We start from the raw sequence: 19802 nt of genomic DNA, 5'->3' as shown, positions 1-19802 counted from the left end.
GAACATTTCCATCCCTTCAGAAAATTCCGTTTTACTTTTCCCAGTCCATCCCACTACTCTACCCCAAAAAGCAATAACTTCTGGTTTCCATCATGATAGATTAGTTTTGCCTGTTTTCTAAAATGTCACGTATATACAGTCATACAATATGTGCTCTTTCGTGCTTGTTTCAGCATGATGTTTGAGACTCATCTATGTGTTGCTGGTGTTAGTAGTTCATTTCTTTTTATTGTTGAGGAGGATTCCTTTGACCGTACCATAGTTTATTTACCTGTTGATACCTGGGCTGCTTCTAATTTTTGGTTATTATGAATAAAGCAGCTATAAAATTTCTTGTATAAGGTTTTTATGGACCTGTGTTTTTATTTCTCTTAGTCATACATCTAGGAATTACTGGGTGATATGGTATATGTTAAACTTTTTATGAAATTTCCAAACAGATTTCCCAAATGTTCATACATCTTAGTTCCAGTAGTATATGAGTTTCAGTTCCACATCTTTGCAAGCATTTGTTATTGCTAGTTTTTAAAATTTTAGTCACTCTAGTGAGCATTGTAATAGGATTGATGTGGTTTAAACTTGCATTTCTTGATGACTAATAATATTGGTCACGTTTTCATGTACTTATTGGTCATTCATGTGTCATCTCTTAAAAGTGTTCAAATCTTTTGGTAAATTCATGTGGCTGAGTGCAGTGGCTCACGCCTGTAATACCAGCACTTGGAGAGGCCAAGGCAGGTGGATTGCTTGAGCCCAGGAGTTCGAGACCAGTGTGGGCAAGGCAACATGGCGAAACCCCGTCTCTACTAAAAATACAAAAATTAGCTGGGTATGGTGGTGCCTGCCTGTAATCCCAGCTACTCAGGAGGCTGTGGCACAAGAATTACTTGAACCTGAAAGGTGGAGGTTGCAGTGAGCCAAGATTGCACCACTGCACTGCAGCCTGGATGACAGAACGGGACTTGGTCTCAAAAAACATAAATAAATAAAAAAGAAATTCATGTGTTTTGTTCAACTGTCGAGTGGTGGGTGTTTGTTATTCTACATATAACATATAAGTCCGTCAGATATGTGTTGTAAATATTTTCTCCTAGTCTGTGGCTCCTTTTTACTTTTTAACATGTTTTGTGAGGAACAGAACTTTAAAATTTTTATGAAGTCCAATTTATTAATTTATGATTAACATTTTCTGTGCCGTCTCTACAAATCTTGGCCTAACCTGAGATTGCAGAGATATGCTATGTTTTCTACTAGAAACAGTATTATTTTAGCTTTTACATCTATGTCTATAATGGATCTCACATTTGTTTTTTCTGTATTATGAGGTAGGAATGAAAGTCTTTTTAATATGAATATTCATTTGTTTGGCACCATTTGTTGAAAAGGCTTTTTTCATTACATTTTATTTTTTTGAGACAGGGCCTCACTCTGCTGCCCAGGCTGGAGTACAGTAGCATGACCATGGCCCACTGCAGCCTCCTCTTCCTGGGGCCCAAGCAATCCTCCTGCCTCAGCCTCCCAAGTAGCTGGGACCACAGGTGCACAACCACCATGCCAGGCTAATTTTTAAATTTTTGGTAGAGACAGGGTTTCACTGTGTTGGTCAGGCTGGTCTCAAACTCCTGGCCTCAAGTAATCCTCCTGCCTTGGCCTCCCAAAGTGTTGGGATTTTAGGCATGAGCCATTGCACCTAGCTGTTGAATATTTTGATGCTCTTGCTGAAAAATAATTGTGAGTCTATTTATAGACCCTATATTCTCTTCTATTAATCTTTTTACCAATACCATAGTGTCTTGATTACTATAACTTTATAACAGATCTTGAAATCAGATAGAAGTAGTCCTGCAACTCCATCCTTCTTTTTCAAAGTTGTTTTGATTATTTGGCTATTGTAGTGTTTCCCCCCCCCCCCCACTTCCATATAAATTTCAGAATTAGCATATCCACTTTCTTTTTTTCTTTTTTTAACAAAACTTGCTGAGATTTTGATTGAATTGTATTGACTCTGTCCATTTGGGAAGAGTGGTCAACTTAATAATATTGGGTTGCTTTTAAATTTTTTAAAATTTTATTTTGTTTTTTAGAGACTAGGTCTCACTCTGTTACTGAGGCTGGAGTACAGTAGTGCAATCCATAGCTCACTGCAGCCTCAAACTCCTGGTCTCAAGGGATTCTCTTGGCCTAGCCTCCAGAGTAGCTGGGACTACAGGTACTCACTGCTACACCTGGCCAATTTTCTAAAAATATATATATATATTTGTAGAGACGGGGTCTCACTATGTTGTCCAGGCTGGTCTTAAACTTAGGGCCACAAGCTACCCTCTCACCTCAGCCTCCCAAAGCACTGAGTTTACAGGTGTGAGCCACCATACCCAGTCAATAATATTGAGTCTTGAGTCTTCTTTTCTTTTTTTTTCCTGAGACGGAGTCTCACTCACTCTGTCACCAGGCTGGAATGCAGTGGCATGGTCTCGGCTCACTGCAACCTCTGCCTCCCGGGTTCAAGCGATTCTCCTGCCTCAGCCTCCCGAGTAGCTGGGACTACAGGTGTGCGCCACCATGGCAAGCTAATTTTTGTATTTTTAGTAGTGATGGGGTTTTACCATGTTGGTCAGGATGGTGTCGATCTCTTGACCTTGTGATCTGCCCACCTCGGCCTCCGAAAGTGCTGGGATCACAGGTATGAGTCACCGTGCCCAGCCAATGTTGAGTCTTCTAATCCACGAAGTCAGTGTATCTTTCTCCTTATTTAGGTCATCTTTCTTTTTTCTTGTTAGTGTTTTAAAAAGTTTAGTGTTGAGATCTTATACATCTTTATCCTTAAGTATTTTGTTTTTTAATGTTATAGTAAATGATATTATTTTTAAATTTTATTTTCCAATTGTTGCTAGTATATATAAATGCAGTTGATTTTTATGTATTTGTATCTTGTGACATTGTTAAATTTGTTAGTTCTAGTAACTTTAAAAAATAAATTTCTTGGGACTTTTTATGTGTACATCTGTGAATAAAGAGAGTTTACTTCTTCCTTTTTGATGTTTATGACTTATTTATTTTTCTTATTGCACTGGCTAAGATTTCCAGTACAATGATAGATAGAAATGGTGAGAATGATGATCTCACCTTGTTCTTAATCTTAGGGGGAAGGAGTTCAATTTCAGTATCAAGTATGATGACACCTCTATTGGGCTTTCTTTTATTTTGTAGAGTTGTGGTAAAATATACATGACGTAACATTTACCATCTAAACCATATTTAAATGTGCTGATCAGTGGCATTAAGTACATTCACACTGGTTGTGCAGCTATCACCAGCATCCATCCACATAACTCTTCTCATATTGCAAAACTGAAGCTCTGTACCCATTAACAATAACCATTCTCTCCTGCTCCTGGTAACCACCATTCTACTTTTTGTCTCTATGAATTTGTCTACTCTAGGTACCTCATTTAAGTGGAATCATACAGTTTTGTCCTTTTGTAACTGGCTTATTTCCCTTAGCATAATGTGCCTAAAGTTTATCTATGTTGTATAGTGTTAGAATTTCCTTCATTTTTGAGGCTGAATAAGATTCCATTGTATGTATATACCACATTTTGTTGATCCATTCACCTATTGATGGACACTTGGGTTGCTTTCACCATTTGGTTATTGTGAATAATGCTGCTGTAAACATGAGTATACATGGGTGTCTCTCTTCAAGTCCCTACTTTCAGTTCTTTGGGGTGTATACCCGGAAGTGGAATTGCTGGACCCTGTGGTAATTCTGTTTTTAATTTTTCAGGAATCACCATACTGTTTTCCATAGCTGCCGCACCACTTTACGTTCTCATCAGCAGTGCTCTAGGGTTCCAATTTCTCCACATCCTCACCAACACTTATTTACTGTGTTTTTGATAGTAGCTCTCCTAATGGTTGTGAGACAATATCTCATTGTGGCTTTGATTTGCATTTCCCTAATGATTAGTGATATTGAGCATCTTTTCATGTGCTTATTGACCATTTGTGTGTCTTCTTTGGAGAAATGTTTATTGAGGTCTTTTGCCTATTTAATTGGATTCTTTATGGGTTTTTGTTTCAGTTATACGAGTTCTTTCAGTGTTCTGTATATTAATCTCTTAACAGATACATGATTTGCAAATATTTTCATCCATTCTGCAGGTTGCTTTTTCATTCCGTTGTGTCCATCGATGCACAAAAGTTTTACATTTTCATGTTATCGAGCAGTTTTTTCTTTTGTTGCCTATGCTTTTTGTATCATATCCAATAAACCATTGCCAAACCCAGTGTCATGAAGTTATCTCCTGTTTTTTTTTTTCTAAAAGTTTTATAGTTTAGGGCTTATGTTTAAGTCTTTGATCCATTTTGAGTTAATTTTTGTGTATGGTATAAAGGTAAAGGCCAGCTTCATTTTTTTCTCATGTGGATATTATTTTATCAGTACCATGTGACTATTCTTTCTCCATTGAGTGGTCTTGGTAACCTTGACAGAAATTGTTTGACCATATATATGAGGGTTTAGTACTGGGCTCCCTATTTTATTCCATTGGTCTATGTCTGTCATTATGTTAATACCAGACTGTTTTGATTACTGTAGCTTTGTAGTAAATTTTGAAATCAGGAAGCTATAGGGTTTTTGTAGATGCCCTTTATCAACTTGAGAAAATGCTGTTCCTAGTTTGCTAAGAGTTTTTTTTATCATGAGTGGTGTTGTTTTCAGATTAATAATTAATTACTAATCTGTAAATCAGTTACATTTTCATACCAATTCTCCATCTAGATTGTTTAGACTTAATATGGTGAATTACACTGATTGAATTTTGAAACTCAAGGTAGCCTTTTAATCCTGAAATAGACCTCATGTGGTCAGTGATGTATTATAATTTTCCAGTGTTGCTGAATTCAACTTGGTAATATTTTGTTAATGGATTTTTGTGATTATGTGTAGAAGAGCCAAAACCTATGCTTTAATCTTGGTGCCATACTGCCTTCAAAAGACTTTTTTTTTTTTTTTTTTTTTTTTTGAGACAGGGTCTTGTTCTGTCGCCCAGGCTGGAGTGCAGTGGCATGATCTTGGCTCACTGCATCCTTCACCTCCCAGGTTCAGGCGATTCTTGTGCCTTAGCCTCCTGAGTAGCTGGGACTACAGGCGTGTGTCACCTACCTGGCTAATTTTTGTATTTTTAGTAGAGAAGGGGTTTCGCCCTGTTGACCAGGCCAGTCTCCAGCTCCTGGCCTCAAGTGGTCCCCTTGCCTCGGCCTCCCAAAGTGCTGGGATTACAGGTGTGAGCCATTACACCCAGCCTCCAGAAGGCTTTTATTTTTCCTTAATTTCTCATTTTGGGCATATTCCCTTTTATTTGTTGAATCTGCATTAGTTTAATTTTTCGTGTAGTCATAAACCAACTAATAGGCTTTCTAGATGGGCGTAAGCGCTCTCTCCTCCTCCTTCAGTTTTTAAGTCCCCATCTAGTGGTCTATTCTGGAAGCACAGAGGTGAGAACCTGTGTTAATGTATTGGTGGGTATGCCAGTTTTGTCCATTAGGTGGCAACAGGCCCTAACCAAAGAGGGAAGAGCACTCAGACTGAAAAATAGAAAACCTGTGCTTGCAAAACTCGGAACAAGATTTTCTGGTACAGCTAGGCTTCAAAATCTTGGAGAAGGGAGTTGTATACCCTTAGGTCATTCTAAGAGCATGTACAAAAACTCTAAAAATATATGGGGCCTATAGTCCCAGCTCCTCAGGAGGCTGAGGCAAGAGGATTTTTTGAGCTGCAGAGTTCAAGACCAGCCTGGGCAGCATAGTGAGACTCTGTATCTTAACAATAAAGTCACATGGGAATTCATTTTCCTGTCTCACTTCTCTTGCCTCTCAAGCTTGAAAATCTTGACTTACTCAGTGGGTATCCAGTGGTAACTTTTCTTTGAATATTGGCAGTAGGAGGTAATAGGGACAGAAGGTTAAAGTAATAGAGTAGACCCTTAATGCAAGGGGATCTGAGTTTGGGGATGGGGTGAGAAGGATGTGCCTGAAACCTACTTTATTAATGATAAAAAGAAGAAATCTACTTGCAGAGAGATTTCAGGGAGAGGCATTAATGGCTCCTCGCCGTTTTTGGGTCTGACACTCCATTCCTTGGGCCTGGATAAAGGAGTGTTTATGAAGGTTGTCTAAGATGTGGCTTTTTTTTTTTTTTTTAAATGGAAATAGGAGAACAGATTTTCTTTGGCAAGGAATTGTTTAAGGCAGTGGTGAAGGAAGAAGATCAGTTAAGGGGGTGTGAGATTCCATGAAGTGGTGGATAGAATTTATAGGGCTGTGAAAATTAAGATAATGTTTGGGGAAGACCACTAGGGTGTAAATGGTGTGACCTGGCAGGCTAGAATAGATTGCTTGCTTATGGCAAAGATGCCAGCTTTTTTTTTTTTTTTTTTTTTTTTTTAAACCTTAGCTGACTTAGGCATGTAAAAATCTACTTAACTTGCATGTTCCTGCTTTCCGGTTCATAATTATTCATTGGCAGTGGACTATTATGTACAAATAGGCTTGGAGTAAGGATGATAGATGTGCTTTAACAATTGGGTATGGTTCATATTTGAAACATGACATATGCATGTCAAGATTTAATTACTGGAAAATTTCAAAATAAGGATACTGTTAATGTAATACCTATCATTATACACCACATGTATCAAACTAACTTGAAAATGATGATGCTGAATGAACTGTAATTGAAGAGTAAAGCAAAAATAGCAGCAGTTGAAAACTACCACTCATTTCCTCAACAGTGATAATGGAGTTCTTCTGAGAACTGTAAGATTTCCAGCTGATCTTACGTGTGCAATTGCGGAAGGATCTTTGCAACTTTTCCACCCATTTTTGGCAACTAGGCTTAGTAGAATACTAGAGTCTCGTTAGTTTATAAACATTGAATTGTATTAATAGTCACTTAACAAGTTACTTGCATGTAGCTTTTAATCATAGGCAGAAATAAACTGAACACCAGTCACTCATAAGATGGATGAATGTTGGATTAATTCACCAGGAAGATCCTTTATACCTTGAGAATCATGGGGCTAAGAGGTTGGGAAGGAGGAGGATAAGGTAGAAAAATAGCTTCAGGCTGAGGCTCATTGCAATGAACCTTTGATGCTAAGTGTGAAATAGAAAGGGGGTGTTTTTTCTGTGACTTAAAGCAAAACCTCAATATTGTGTGTGTATGTGTGTGTGTGTTTCATTGTGTATTCACAGGTGTTTATAATAGTTCTGATACAGTTGGTAGGATTACTACATGTGGTCAGTTCTGTTGACAGAATTATTATTTGTAACTTTTAATAACCAAATGATTTTTTTTAGGAATTGTTTTTCTGTTACGTTGAATGGAGAAGTTCTATGTAATCGAGAAGGAAATAAAGTCCTTCATGTAATGATTTTGTGCGGAGACTTTTGTTGACTTGTTTTGTGTCTGATCATTTGGCCCCTCAGTTGTCCAGCATAACTAAGATGCAGTAAAAAACCAAGCCCTAAACATCATTTTCCATTTTCATCAAAATGATATTAATTATGGGATTGAGTGATTCTTTTTTCTCTGGAGTAGTTCAGTGGCAAGGAACAGAAACACTCTCAAGCTAGTTTAAAATAGGGACATTGTTAGAAAGTACTGGGTTTCTTTTTTTTTTTTTTCGAGATGGAATCTCACTTTGTTGCTCAGGCTGGAGTGCAGTGGCATGATCTTGGCTCACTGCAACCTCTGCCTCCTGGGTTCGGGCAAGGTTCAAGCGATTCTCCTGCCTCAGCCTCCCGAGTAGCTGGGGTTATAGGTGCCTGCCACCTTTCCCAGCTAATTTTTTGTATTTTTAGTAGAGACAGGGTTTCACCGTGTTGGTCAGGCTGGTCTCAAACTCCTGACCTCAAGTGATCTGCCCGCCTTGGCCTCCCAAAGTGCTGAGATTACAGGTGTGAGCCAACCCACCTGGTGCAAAAGTACTTGTTTTCTCTTGGGGCTCAATGGCAGAGCATGGAATTGAATTTCATGAAGAACCAAGGCCAGGATTTCTTTTCCGTCTCTCTGTGGCTATGTGGAGTCTCATTTCTGCTTTTTCTAGTGCCTCTGGTTGATAACTTCTTTAGACTGGTATTCCTCGCTTCTGTGTCCATGATGGAAAATGGCTGCCCCTCCCCTCCCCTGGCATGTCACATAGCCTTCTAGCACCCATGCTTGACACAGACTAAAGTATTTGTGTTCAAATTGTAAACACTTAGGAAAGAGTATAAGCCCAGATTGGATCAGGGTCCATTTGTCCTTTCAGGAGCTATGGTAAATTGACTATTCAGTAGAAGCTGTAGAAGTATTCTAAGGAGAATATAAATAGAACAGAGAAATTATCTGACATGATTACTTCAGTCAGGAAATAGGCAGGATGGAGATTCTGGAAACTGACTATGGAATCTGGTATTTGAGCCAGGACAATGAGCAGACAGGGAAAATTCAGGGGCATAGATTAATGGATTAATTAGCAATTATTTGCTGGGCCTGAGATGAGAGAGGATGGGGATCTGATAAATGCAGTGAGAATCCAGGTATTAATTGATGCTTGACATTTGGCAAGTAGAAGAGAGATATATTCAGGTCACGCAGTTACTGGCTGTGGGTATAAGCTTTAAGACCCAGAGCTCTTGGTCTTGGAATGCTAATGACCAGATGGGCTGAGAGTTAAGACCTGGGCCAGTGGGAAAGGGACCCATGATAGCCATCAAGGCATGCTGATGGGCTTAATCATAGTGACCAAGGCCAGCTGTAACACTCAGTGTACTACTTTGCCTGGGACCTATTTGAGTACCTAACTGGTGACAAAGTCTGAGATTGTGTACTTTTGCCCTAGTCATCATTGGCCCTGGGGCTTGTCCAGCTTATATATACACATGGAAGGCACTAAAGACTCCAGTAGTTATGGCTTTTGGGAAGAGAGAACTGAAAATAACTCTTAACAGTTTTGGGCTGTTGCTTTCTGGAACTGAAAATGATTCCATAATCCCAAGATGAGTTTATACCTCTGCCTTGCTCTGGAAGTTTTCCCTCCTAAGTGAAATTTTGAGATTAAGTTGTATTTAAGCAGTTTGGGTGCCGAAGACATTTATATCTGGCATGAGTGAATGAGGTGGTCAACAAATTCTCTCTCCCCAAATTTTCAAAAACAGCAAAGGCTTAAAACAAATTGAGAAGCATTTATTCATGAAAACCACTGTACTTGGGATAAGAACAGCAGGAGTTTTGTCGTGTTGCCTGGGCCTGTTCCTATTTCTCCCAGCCCTGACAGTGCAGTAGTTCAACCAGGGTGGGGCGGGCCGTGAAAACCAGTAGCTTTATGACTGCTGCAGGAGGGAGCTTTCTTGATTTGGAATGTTGTCAGTTAAATTTGATGATCTTTGTGGCAAGTGAAACAGGGCCAGCAAATCTGCTACTCTGAGGTTGCAGTTCTGTTTAGGATAAACAGTGGGCCAGTAGACTAGCCAGGGCTTTAACAAGGAGGTCTGGTAGGTGAGACAGTTTCAAGGGGCTTGATAAGCTCTCTGAATATCCTGGGTTGGAGTATTTATGCACATCAGACACCTGTGTGAGCCCAGACCACCACACATCCCAGACCAATGCAAAGATGTGTGGGAAAGCCAAGCAAAAAGTAACTGGAACAGATGTGAAGGCCTGAAGTGTGAGTGTGCTCCCCTTATCCTGACCATAGTTGCATCAGCAGGTAGTGAAAGAGCTCAAGGTGGTTGATTACCTTCTCTGACTAATCTTTAATGGAGTAGGAAGCTATACAGTTAGAGAGGTATCTCCTGCAAGTCAGGCTTCAAAATAAAAAGGTAGGGGGAAAAACCGGAGCCATCAGAAACTACACATTGCAGAGGAGACAGACTTCGTGGTTTAGTGCAGGAAAGTTAGTAAACAAACAAACAAAAAACAACTCATCATCACCACCAACCTTAGTGGGGGAAAAGTCAGAATCCAGAGTTGCCAAAAGCACATTGTTTTAAATGTTTAGTATCACAACAAAAATTAAAAGACATGTAGAGAAACAAAATTTGACCCATACTAAGGAAAGAAAAAAAAAACAGTAGAAACTGTCTCTGAGTGATCCTAAATGTTGGACCTAGCACACATAAGACTTCAATGCAACTATTACAGATATTCCAGAGAAATAAAGGGAACAACTTTTAAAGAATTAAAAGAGGAAGTGTGATGACAGTGATCTAGTACATAGAGAATTTCAATAGAGAAATTATAAGAAAATAAAAATGGGAGCACTGGACTGGAGTTGAAAAGTATAACTAAAATGAAAAGTAGGGACTCAGCCAGTTTGAGGTGATGAAAGAATTGGTGAACTTGTAGATAGATCAATTAAAAATATTCAATATGAAGAACAGAGAAAAAAGATTGAGGAAAAAGGAACAGAACCTCTGAGATCTGTGGGACATCAAGTGTGTATGTAATGAGACTCATGGGAGGAGAAGAATGAGAGAAAGGGGCAGGAAAATATTAGAAGAAATAATGGCAAAAACTTTCTGAATCCGACGATAAACATTAATCTACAGATTTAAGAAGCCTAATAAATGCCAAGTATGATAAACACACATCAGAGTCAAAATGTGGAAAGATAAGGACGAGGAGAAAATCTTGAAAGCAATGAGAAAAAAAATGATTCATTATAGATAAGGAAAAACAATAGGCTTTGTGGCTGACTTCTCATCAAAAGCAATGGATGCCTGAAGGCAATGGGATGACATTCTAAGTGTGGAAAGAGAACAAAATTGTTGGCCAGGCGAGGTGGCTCATGCCTGTAATATCAGCACTTTGGGAGGCTGAGGTGGCTGGATCACGAGGTCAGGAGATCGAGACCATCCTGCACAACATGGTGAAACCCCCTCTCTTCTAAAAATACAAAAATTAGCTGGTGTGGTGGCGCATGTGAGTAATCCCAGCTACTCATGTCAGGAGAGGCTGAGGCAGGAGAATCGCTTGAACCAGGGAATTGGAGGTTGCAATGAGCCAAGATCGCGCCACTGCACTCCAGCCTGGCGACAGGGCGAGACTGTCTCAAAAAAAAAAAAAAAAAAATTGTTAAGTGTTCTGTATCCAGCAAAACTATTCTTCAAAAATGAAGACAGAGTTCCACATTAAAAAGACAGAATTAATTGTGAGTGGACCTGCTTTAAAATACTAAAGGAAATTCTTCAAGCTGAAAGGGAGTGATACCAGATGGTAACTCAAATCCATAAGAAGAAATGATGAACAGTGGAAATAGTAAATATGTCTATATGTTTTTTCTTCTCAAGTTTTTAAAAAGACAAGATTATATAGAGCAAGGATTATACCATTTTATTACTAAGTTATAACATATATGGCAATAATAGGAGGGGATGGATAGGAGGTGTGTTGGATAAAGTTTCTGTATTTCCTGGAACTAAATTAGACTGTCATAAGTAAAGATGCATGTTGTGAGGCCTAGAGCAACCACTAAGTAAACAACAAAATATGTATAGTTTAAAAAAATAAAATCAGGCTGGGCGTGGTGGCTTACGCCTGTAATCCCGGCACTTTGGGAGGCCGAGGCAGGTGGATCACCTGAGGTCGGGAGTTCAAGACCAACCTGGCCAACATGATGAAACCTTGTCTCTACTAAAAATACAAAAATTAGACGGGCATGGTCGCGAGCACCTGTAATCGCAGCTACTTGGGAGGCTGAGGCAGGAGAATCACTTGAACTTGGGAAGCAGAGGTTGCAGTGAGCCAAGATCACACCACTGCACTCCAGCCTGGGCAACAGAGTGAGACTCTGTCAAAAAAAAAAAAAAAAAAAAGGGATTGAAATGGTGTACCCTAAAACATACTTCACACAAAAGTTGATACAATAGAAGCAGAGGTTAAAAAAAGACAAAAATAGCAAAATGGCATACATAAGTCCAGCTATATCAATAGTTACATTAAATGTGAATGTACCATCTATTCAAAAGGTAGAGATGGTTAGCCTGAATAAAAAGGCAAAACACAGCTCTATGCTGTCAGTTCAATAATGGACATACCTTAGATTTAAAGACACAAATAGGTTGAAAGTAAAAGTGAGATCATGCAAATAGGAGAGCTGGAGTAACTATATTAATGTCAGACAGTTTAAGCAAGAAATATTACTAGAGACAGGGACATACTGTAATGACAAAAGGGGCAATACATGAGAAAAAGATAATTATAAAAATATATCTAACAGGAGACCACCAAAATACATGAAGCAAAAACTGACAGAAATTAAAGGAGAAATGGACTATTAAACAGTAGTAATTGTAGATTTTAATTTCCAACTTTCAATAATTAATAGAATAATTAGCAATAATTGATAGGAAATTAGCAAGAATATAAAAGACTTCATCAGCACTATCAGTGAACTTGACAGAACTCATTTAATTGAACACTTTATGCAAAATACACAAGGGAGTTAAATTAGAGATTCATAACAAATCTGGTATCTCCAAATATTTGAAATTAAACAACATACATATAAATAATAGAGCAAAGAAGAAATTCCAAGGCAAATTTTAAAATACTTTTAACTAGGCCAGGCACAGTGGCTCATGCCTATAATCCCAGCACTTTGGGAGGCCAAGGTGGGCGGATCACTTGAACCCAGGAGTTCTAGACCAGCCTGGGCAACATGGCGAAACCCTATCTCCAAAAATATACCAGAAATTCGCCAGTTGTGGCATGCACTTCTGGTCCCAGCTACTTGGGAGGTTGGGGTGGGTGTATCTCCTGAGCCTGGGAGTTCGAGGCTGCAGTGAGCCTTAATTGTGCCACTGCACTCAGCCTGGGTGATAGAGTGAGACCCTGTCTTCCCCCCCCCACACACAAATTTTTTTTAACTAAATGAAAATGTAACATATCAAAATTTATGAAATGTAGCTGAAGCTGTGCTTAGAGGAAGATTTACAGCTTTTATAATGCCTGGATATTTGAAAAGGAGAGGCTTAAAGCACTAACGTAAGTGTCCATTGTAAGAAACTAGATAAAATACAAACTAATCCGAAGTAGCTGGATGTAGAGGTGTGTGTTTCTTGGGAGGCTGAGGTGGGAGAATTGCTTGAGCCCAGCAGTTTGAGGCTGTGGTGAGCTATGATTGCATCACTGTATTCCAGCCTGGGCAACAGAGTGAGACCCTGTCTCTGAAAAAACAACAGCAACAAACATCTGAAGCAAGTATAAGGAAGAAAACAATAAAGATTAGAATGGAAAACAACGAAATGGAAAGCAGAAAACCAGTTGAGAAAAATCAGTGAAACTAAAGTTGGTCCTCTGAAAAGATCAACAAATTTGATAAACCCCTACCAAGACTAAGGAAATAAAGACAACACAAATTACCAAAGTCAGGAATGAAAGGACATTATTACCCACAGAAATTGAAAGGATTATAAGGGATTTGCCATGATCAACTTTATCTCACCAAATTAGACAACTTAGATGAAATGGACAAATTCCTAGAAAGATACAGATGATCAAAACTGACTCTAGAGGAAATAGAAAATGAGACCTTATAACAGTTAAAATGAATTAGTAATTAAAAACCTTCCTGCAAAGAGAAGCCTAGGCCCAGGTGTCTCCATTGGTGAATTCTATCAAACACTTAAAAGAAGCAAGCTGGGTGCAGTGGCTTACTTGGTGATGTACACCTTTAGTCCCAGCTACTTGGGAGGCTCAGGTGGCATGAGGCCAGGAGTTGAAGGCTAGCCTGAGCAACATAGCAAGACTACCATCTTAAAAAAAAAAAAATCAAGGAAGCAATAATACTAATCCATAACAAACTCTTTTAGAAAACAGAAGAGGAAGGAACACTTGACAACTCATTCTACGAGCATGGTATTATCCTGGTAACCCAACAAGGATACCACAGGAAACCTGCAGACCAGTAGCCCTTTACGAACACAGGTGTAAAAATCTTTTAACAAAATATTAGCAAACCAAATTCAACAATATAGAATAATGTATTATATACCATGATCAAATGGGATTTAATTCGGGAATACAGGCTTGTATTAACACATAAAAGTTAATGCAGTATACCAAGTGTCGACAAATATTCCACCAAAAGGTAGGATGGGCTGGGCACAGTGGCTCACGCTGGTAGTACCAGCACTTTGGGAGGCTGAGGTGGGAGGATTGCATGAGGCCAGGAGTTCAAGACCAGCCTGGGTAACATAGAGCCTGTTACAAGAAAAGAAAAAAAAAACCCTGGACATGGTGGCATGTGCCTGTAGTCCTAGCTACTTAGGAGGTCGAGGTGGGATGATCACCTGAGCCCAGGAGTTTGAGAATGCAGTACGCTATGATTGTGCCACTACACTCCAGGCTGGGTGACAGAGCGAGATCCTGTCTCAAAAAAAAAAAAAAAATGTGGCCATGTGTGGTGGCTCATGCCTGTAATCTCAGCACTTTGGGAGGCTGAGGTGGGCAGATCAGTTGAGGTCAGGAGTTTGAGACCAGCTTGACCAACATGGTGAAACCCTGTTTCTACTAAGAATACAAAAATTAGTTGGGCATGTTTGTGTTTGCCTGTAATTTCAGCTACTCAGGAGGCTGAGGCAGGAGAATCGCTTGAGCCCAGGAGGTGGAGTGCAGTGCACTGAGACTCTACCACTGCACTCCAGCCTGGGTGACAGAGTGAGACTCCGTCTCAGGAGGAAAAAAAAAAATTGCCTATTCCTAGAATAGGCAAAATTCTGTTTTGCATTGCTCTAAGGGAATGCCTGAGACTGGGTAATTTATGAAGAGGTTTATTTGACTTACGGTTCTGGAGACAAGGTATGGTACCAACATTTTGTTGGCTTCTGATGAGGCCGCAGGAAGCTTTTACTTATGGCAGAAGGTGAGGGGGGAAAAGGCACATCACATGGCAAGAGAAGGAGCAAGAGAGGAGGAGGTGCCAGGCTCTGTAAACAACCAGCTGTTGTGTGAACTAATAAAACAAGAACTCATTACTGAGGGAAGGGCACCAAGCCATTCATGAGGGATCTACCCTTATGACCCAACTACCTCCCATTAGGCCCCACCTCCAACATTGAGGGTCACATTTCAACATGATTTGGAGGGAACAGACATCCAAACTGTATCAGTGATAATTGCTGTAAGGACAGGCACTGGAACTGAATTGAGAATTCAGTCATAAATCCTTACGTATGTGGTCCTTTGATTTTTGACCAAGATACCAAGGCAATTCAGTGGAGGAAATCACAGTTTTTTTCCAGAAATGATGCTGGGAAAAGTGGATATCTACATGCCAAAAATTTATCTCAGACCCTATTTTACACTAGACACAAAAAGTAACTCAGAGCGCACCATACACCTAAATGTAAGAGCTAAAACTACCAAATGTATCAAGCATATCTTTGTGACCTGGGGTTAGGCAAAGACCTCTTAGATGTGACACCAGTGGCACAAGCCATAAAAGAAATTCATTGATGGATTGGCTTCATTAAAATGTAAAACTTTTGCATTTCAAAATACGTTATTAAGAAAATGGGAAAACTTCAGATTGTGGGAATATATTTGCAAATTAAATATCTGGTAAAGGCCGGGTGCGGTGGCTCACACCTGTAATCCTAGCACTTTGGGAGGCCGAGATGGGTGGATTACTTGAGGCCAGGAGTTCAAAACCAGCCTGGCCAACATAGTGAAACCCCATCTCTACTAAAAATACAAAAAATTAGCTGGGCGTGGTGGCAGGCGCCTGTAATCCCAGCTACTCGGGAGGCTGAAGCAGGAGAATCGCGTGAACCCGGGAGGCGGAGGTTGCAGTGAGCCGAGATTGTGCCACTGCATTGCAGCCTGGGCAACAAGAGCGAAACTCTGACTCAAAAGAAAAAAAAATCTGATAAAGGAGTTGCATCTAAAATATGTAAAGAACTCTTACAACTCAATAAGAAGACAACTCAATTTTTAGAAATTAACAAAAAATATAATGATTCCACTTATGTGAGATTCCTAGAATAGGCAAAATTCATTGAGGCAAAAAGTAAACAAGTTGCTAGGGGAAATGGAGGATAAGTAGTTATTGTTTAATGGGTACAGAGTTCTTGTTTAGGATTATGAAAATGCTCTGGAAATGGATAGTGATGCTGGTTGCACAGCATTGTGAATTTAATGCCATTGAGTTATATACTTAAGTGATTAAAATGGTAAATTTTATGTATATTTTACTACAATAAAAATTAAAAATTTGAAAACATGGGTAAAAGAACATTTCATCACATGCAAAGGTGCTCTAAATTAGTCATTAGGGAGATGCAAATTAAAATTGGAATGTCCACTGTACACCCTCAGGAATAGCTGTAATCGAAAAGACTGTCAAAATGTTCTAGAAAGTGTTAGGATGTGTAGAAACTAGAAATCTTGCGTGTTACAATGGTAATGTAAATCAGTTGGAAATCAGTTTGGCAGTTCATTAAAAAGTTAAACTTACCATATGATCCAGCGATTCCACTCCTGGATATCCAAGAGAATTAAAAACTTATGTCCATACAAAGACTGTATGTAGGCCAGGTGCGGTGGCTCATGCCTGTAATCTCAGCACTTTGGGAGGCCAAGGCGGGTGGGTCACCTGAGGTCAGGAGTTTGAGACCCGCCTGGCCAACATGGAGAAACCCCTTCTCTACCAAAAATACAAAAATTAGCTGGGTGCGTTGGCATGTGCCTGTTGTAATCCTTGCTACTCAGGAGGCTGACACAGGAGAATCGCTTGAGCCTGGGAGGTAGAGGTTGCAGTGAGCTGAGATTGCACCATTGCACTCCAGCCTGAGCCACAGGGCGAGAACTTGTCTCAAAAAAAAAAAAAAAAAAAAAAAAAAGGCTATGTAAATGTTTATTGATAGCATTATTATAAATGTTCATTAATAGCCCAAACCTGGAAACAATTCAAATATCCACCAGCTGGTGAATGGATAAACAAAATGTGGAATACCTATATAATGCAATACTATCAACAATATTTATTCATTAAACAATAAAAAGGAATGAATTACCAGTACATGCTACAACATGGATAAACCTAAAACTCATAATAAATGAAAAAAGCCAAACTCCACTGGGCGTGGTGGCTCATGTCTGTAATCCCAGCACTTTGGGAGGCTGAGGTAGGTGGATCACTTGAGGTCAGCAGTTCAAGACCAGCATTGCCAACATGGTGAAACCCCACCTTTACTAAAAAAATAAAAATTAAAAAATTTAAAAAAATGCAAAAATTAGCCGGGCATGGTGTTGCATGCCTGTAGTCCCAGCTACTCTAGAGGCTGAGGTGGGAGAATCACTTGAACCTGGGAGACGGAGGTTGCAGTGAGCCAAGATCACGCCACTGCACTCCAGCTTGGGCGACAGAGTGAGACCCCATTTCAAAAAAAAAGCCAAACTCAAGCGAGTACATGTTATATGATTTCTCCTATATGAAATGTCCAGAGGCTGGGCGTGGTGACTCACACCTGTTATCCTAGCACTTTGGGAGGCTGAGGTGGGCAGATTACTTGAGGCCAGGAGTTTGAGACCAGCCGGGCCAACATGGCGAAACTCCATCTCTACTAAAAAAAAAGGCGGGTGTGGTGGCGCATGCCTGTAATCAAAGCTACTTAGGTGACTGAGGCATGAGAATTGCTTGAACCCGGGAGGTAGAGGTTGCAGTGAGCTGAGATCATACCACTGCACTCCACTCTGGGCGAAGACTGGAAGAAGAGCAAGACTGTCTCAAAACAAAAACCAAAACAAAATGTCCAGAGAAGTCAAATGTATAGAGACAGATCAGTGGTTGTCTGGGGGCTAAGTTGGAGTGGAAACAGGAACAAAGGGAGTTTTATGGGTGATGCAAAGGTTCGAAATTAGATTTTGGTGATGCTTGCACAAGTCTATAAATGAATGAATAAAAGTCATTGAATTATACACTTACAACAGGTGAATTTAATTGCATGTGAATTATACCTAAACAAAGCTGTTTAAAGAAATATTTAAGATTGGCTGGAAGCAGGAAAAGGAAGGGACGTCTTGACAAAATGATTTAAGTTCATTGATCAGATGGGGCCCCACTGATTATTTGCTATGTCATTATTCTTCACCTTGGAAGCTCATAATCCCAAAGCCTTACCCTGTGTCCTACCCCACTACAGAGTATGACAGAAAGCAACTTCTTGTTTGGGAGGTGACTCAAGTGTTTGGAGTTGATACTGATGGACCTAGAGTGAATGATATTTCCCATCCAGTCTGATGACACTTACATGCAGAAAAGGCCTTCTTTTAACCCTGGGTTATGGGTTAACTTTATCCAGACATCTTGCACACGTATACTGCTGGTTGACAAGTAGGCAAGAGTTTGGGTAGTGAGAGGATCTTGTCTGAACTACTTGTCTGTACCTGTGGAGCAGCACCATCAGAGACTAGGATACTTTGGGCTATACCTTGTGCTGTTTGCAGAGCGCTTTTTCACATCTGAGATGGAGGGGGTATATTTAGTCGTCCTTTTACAGAGAAGTAAGACTTAAACAGGGTGACTGGCTTGACCACGAATACATAATCAGGGCAGAGCTGAACTTAGCTGAACTTAAATTCAGATTTTCTGACTCTTGTATTTCAAGCGATTTCTTCTATACCTACCGTTTTTTGCCCCAACTACTTACTGGGAAGAGGAGAGAAAAGGGCATACAATTTTGATTGGTTGTGTGTTTTTCAGTAGATTTAGTCTGAAGAACAGGAAGGGAAGTTGGGCTACAGTGTAAGTTCATGGGTTCTGTGGCAAGTATAGCCAGGATAATTTTATCCTGATATTTGGTAGCTATTAAAATTATATATAGGCTGAAACTGTAATGTGTGGGACAGATAGATGGCTGAAGGTATCCTGTGCTTGGTTCAAGGAGCAGATTACTTCCTAAGTTATAAATATAATTGTGCTAGAAATTACAAGAAAATTCGTTTGATTAAAAAAGTTAAAAATTCATTTGATTAAGAAAACATTTATTATCTACTCCATGCCAGGCCCCTTGACAGGTTATGAGATCACAAAGTCCAGTTGGATCTTGTTGAGGTACAGCCTGAGAGGAGAACATGAGTAGGCTGGAATTTCCTTCATTGTGTTCGTTCTCTGAGGTTGACTTATCTGTCCTCCAAAGTGACCACCTCCCACGGATCGAGAGCCTGTTACTTTCTACTATCCCTGCAGCTGTGCTTTCCACAGGGCAGTTCGCCTTTCCTTCCTTTCCTCTGTGGATTCTTCCGTCTGATTTTCAGCCAAATGTAGGTAGATTCTGCATCTAAAAGAAATCTTTGTTTTTCTTTTTTCTTTTTTTTTTAAATACATGATTTAAAAGGTGAAAGATTTATATGATCTGAAGAGAAACCAGAGTAGAAAGACATGATTTAAAATTAACTTTTTCTTAATTGTTGAAATAGTTTATGCTTATTGGTAAATACTTGGAAGATCTATAAGAGTATAAATAATAAACATAAAAATTACCTATAATTCTACAACTTTGAGATCACAGTTGTTAACGTCTTTGCTTCTAGTCTGTTTGAACTTCCTGTCTGCTTTTTGTCTCCTATCAGCCAGTCATGCTTGGCAGCGCTTACAAAACACACACACAACACATGCACATACACTAAGATCTTAATATTTTGTGTGTCAGATCTTGTGTGAAATTCTTTACATGTATTCTTAATCTTCAAGCAGCCCTGTGAAGCAAATACTATTGTTGTATCTCCTATTTACAGATGACACAGATTTAAAGGT

The 19802-nt window shown here is 39.6% G+C and overlaps 1 protein-coding gene across 8 annotated transcripts in view; it reads left to right on the top strand.

The window, feature by feature from the left end:
• The window catches only part of NR6A1 (nuclear receptor subfamily 6 group A member 1), a 255466-nt gene that overhangs the window by 53691 nt on the left and 181973 nt on the right, over positions 1-19802 (top strand). The gene's annotated exons all lie outside the window — the stretch shown is intronic.

Source organism: Gorilla gorilla, chromosome 13 (assembly GCF_029281585.2).
Source record: "Gorilla gorilla gorilla isolate KB3781 chromosome 13, NHGRI_mGorGor1-v2.1_pri, whole genome shotgun sequence".
Taxonomy (NCBI): Eukaryota; Metazoa; Chordata; class Mammalia; order Primates; family Hominidae; genus Gorilla; species Gorilla gorilla.
The sequence above is the reverse complement of the archived record's forward strand: the minus strand, read 5'-3'. Positions and strand labels throughout refer to the sequence as shown.